At 38.2% G+C, this 3,740-nt stretch overlaps 1 long non-coding RNA gene across 1 annotated transcript; it reads right to left on the reverse strand.

Moving 5' to 3' along the window:
- Nucleotides 1-1,433: 1,433 nt before the first annotated feature.
- Nucleotides 1,434-3,526, reverse strand: LOC113299990. The gene is made up of 3 exons (XR_003335350.1): nucleotides 3,204-3,526; nucleotides 2,773-2,927; nucleotides 1,434-2,629 (listed from the first exon to the last, which is right to left on the reverse strand). It is a non-coding gene; the product is annotated as an uncharacterized LOC113299990 (long non-coding RNA).
- Nucleotides 3,527-3,740: the final 214 nt, after the last annotated feature.

The raw sequence follows: 3,740 nt of genomic DNA on the forward strand, positions 1-3,740 counted from the left end.
ATACCATTAAAGAAATGATTAAACCCTTCATCTCTTGGATTGTTGGAGATGGAAACTTTATAGACCCCTGGTGTGATAAATGGATCCCTACTCTAGGTTCTGCAACCCCCAACCCATTGGTCCCTCCTGACCCTTGTGTTAAAGTTTCTTACTTCATTGATGGTTCTACTAGATCTTGGGATTTAGTTAAATTAAACACCCATTTTAATGATGCTTCTGTTCAGAAGATCATCACCATTCCCTTAAACCAGCTATGCACTCCTGATAGGAGGGCTTGGGAGCTCTCAAAGGATGGCAGATTTTCCTCTAAATCTGCTTACTTGGGATTAAGAGGGTGTGAACCCTCCCCTAGTAACAAACTTTGGAAGTACATTTGGAAAATTAATGCTCCTCACCGTATTCAGTTGTTTACCTGGAAAGCTGCTAGAAATGTGTTACCTGTTAAGTCTGTTTTACAAACTAGGATGCCTATGCACTCTGTCTCTTGTATTAGATGCTCTGATCCTTGTGAATCTGTTATGCATGCTCTTGTTCTGTGTCCCTTTGCTAGTTATGTTTGGAGCCTTGCCTCCTTTTGTGCTAATACCTCTATGTTCTCTTCTAGCTCTATGATTGATTGGTTGAATTTCTGGTTAATTGATCCTCCCACCAGAATCCCTACTGATAATCATTGTCTCTTTGTTGCCATCCTTTGGTCTTTATGGACTAGTAGGAACAACTTAGTCTTTAGAAACCTACAGGAAACTCACTCTACTGTAATTCATAGAGCTAAGGCCATGCTTCTCACTGTTAAAGTTAGAATCCCCAACCCACCTAGCCATACATCTCCTTTGGTGACCACTGGATGCCCCCTACTTTTGGCTAAATTAAGTGTAATACTGATGGTGCTTTTGATGACTCTACTAAGGATAATAGTGCAGGCTTTGTGATGCGAGACTTTTCCAGTAAGGCTTCTTTCTGTGCTTCCATTGTGTTTGAAGTGGATTCTACTGAAGAGGCTGAGGCTAGAGCTATATGGGTTGGTTTAAAGAAAGCTGTGGAGTTAAAGCTTACACATATCATATTGGAAAGTGATGCACAAGACTTGGTTTCTCAATTCTCTGCTGGTCTTTTTTGATGGGAATGCAAGAACTGATGTTATTTTTAAAGACATCCAATTTTTTGCTTCCTCCCTTTGTGGTTGTATTTTCTCTTTCAACCTAGAACTTGTAATTCTGTTGCTCATGAACTAGCCAAATGGGCAAAAACAAACAAGTCGTCTATATACTGGTCCGCACCTCCTATTTGGCTTCGGCCTTTTGTTGAGGAAGACCATTAGCCTTGTTGAAGGCCTTTGATTATTAAAAAAAACAAAACAAAAAAAAAAACATACAAAGAAACCATCGCAACCTATTGGTTCTTAGTTAGCAACCACAAAGAGCGAATATTGATGCCTTGAACCTTAAATGCAAGACTAAGAGCATATTAACATGTATTGGTGGATTTTTTTTATAACCTTAAGTGCTAAGTATACTTTATAAACTAATTTTCAAAAGAAATTTATAAGCAAAGAAGATGAGCTTTACCGATATGTGAAACCATAGGCTCTTTGATTACGCTTTTATCTACTAAGCTTCATGAAAAAGAAAAAAACTTATCCACTAAGACATGCCTATAAAGCGGCAATTAAAGTAACTTTGGGATTTTATAAAAGAAGAAATTTCACTTAAATGTATAATGGGATAGAGGTGTTTAGAAACTAAAAATACCCGAATCAAGACTAATGGCTGTCCTGCCAAATGCATTCTTCCCCTTTCCCTGCATTTTTATAACACCTAAGAGCAACCACAGTCATGAGGGGGACTAAAGACCAAATGCCATACTAAAAGCTAAAAAAACTTGGCTTTTTTTGAGGTGAACCGCAATGGCAAACGACTAAAATTTAGTCTAGCGGACATTAAAACAACGCTTGAAGCTGGACGCACATATTATGGGCGCTTGACGGTGAGGCGCATGTATTGTATCCGTGTGAATGGAACGCAGGTATTGTGGCCGCTTAATGTGAGGCGTATTTATTACCCACGCCAGATGTGACACGGAGATAGAAAGCAAGCCTGTTGAGGGGCTGACTTATTAGCTTCATGTAGTGGGGTGTGATTTACATCAGGCGAACATTAAAACATCGCCCCCACACCAGGCGAACATTATATTAGCGCCTCACAATGTATTGCATATATATTTCCCGGCGGGTTTTATAAGTGCGCCTCATTCAGACACCTATTTTATCTCTACTCAACTCTCGTACGTTACGCCTAAAATGAAACGGTCAGTATACTCTCGCCTAAACGCACATGCTCTCAATACTTACGCCCCACTATATGTTGATTTAGTCTGGGTTGACGACTACATTTAGTCTCAAACCTTAGTTTTCCAGACTAAATATACCTATGGTCCGTCCTACTGCGCTTTCGGACCAAATTTGGGTGTAGTCCCCAATATTAGTCGTGACTGTGGTTGCTCTTAGGCTAGTATCCTGCCCTTAAGGACAAGCCTGAGTCAAGAAAGCAGAAAAGTCCAATTTAAAACCAAGAATCCAATAGCTGATAATTTAGTCAAACCTGAGACGATAAGGGGGTTATGGCACTGAACCCTGTAATACATATACACCAGTTCTTATAATCCTTGAACCAGACGAACTAAAATAATCTCAATATCTCTGGTTTACACACTACAAGATGTAAAACAAAAAAAAAAAAAAAAAAAAAAACATAAATAAGAAAGGGAAGTACGTACCATGGAGATGGCAGGATAAGAAGCGCCATAAACTACCATCTTACCCAGATTGGGGTCTGCAACATTTCAATTTCTATCTTTACTACCCTATGCATAAACATCGCCGATAATCTATTCCAAAACAATTGAATTCGACTCCAGCAAAAAGCATTAACCTGAACCGGAGATTCATCATGAAAACAAACCATCAACAATTGTTGGAACTTGCTAAACATTTAATCTAACCATGGAAATTACATCATAAAAAAAATTTCAAAATCCCATTACATTCACTGTCATGAGCAAGTTAGAACATTGATTCAACTTTCAAGTCTCAAGAATGGAGAAATTAATAGGGTTTAACAGCAGCGAGACTCGAATTCAAATCATGCTACTGTAAAATGTGGAAATTATACCAAAAATTAAATCATCATATGCGCCATTAATCTTACCTCAAATAGTTCATCGATAAGAATTTTTTTCCAAATCTAAACTTCGAGTTAGAAAACATATGGTTGATGATTCGTAAAGTAATCAACGTGGAACTAATTCAACCAATTCACCTAATTTCGAGTTTAGGGTTACAGGTTAGATGATGATTGAATATTCGATCAAATCAAAATCCTGAACCCTAAATTCGGAACCTAGTAAAGATTAGTTGAACAAATAATTTCGATTGAGAAGAGGAATGGAGATTTAACGAAGAGATCTCAGTGGAGAATAGATCGAAGAGAATTGTTTTTCTTCTGAAAGGGAAATTTTCTGCAAGTGAATACAGAAGAAGAAGTGTTTTGTTATATATATTACCCCTCGATACTTTGACATTTACGACACAAAAAGAAGGAGTGACGAAAACACGGAGGGACAATCGCGTCATTTGGTATGGGGGTGTGATTCTGTTTCGTCCATTGTTTTTCAGATATTTACGGAATACCTCACAGAAACGGAAAACAGTAGGGACAATTTAGTCTTTTAGCGGTGTCCGGACC

The sequence above is a fragment of the Papaver somniferum genome, chromosome 1 (genome assembly GCF_003573695.1).
Source record: "Papaver somniferum cultivar HN1 chromosome 1, ASM357369v1, whole genome shotgun sequence".
NCBI lineage: Eukaryota > Viridiplantae > Streptophyta > Magnoliopsida > Ranunculales > Papaveraceae > Papaver > Papaver somniferum.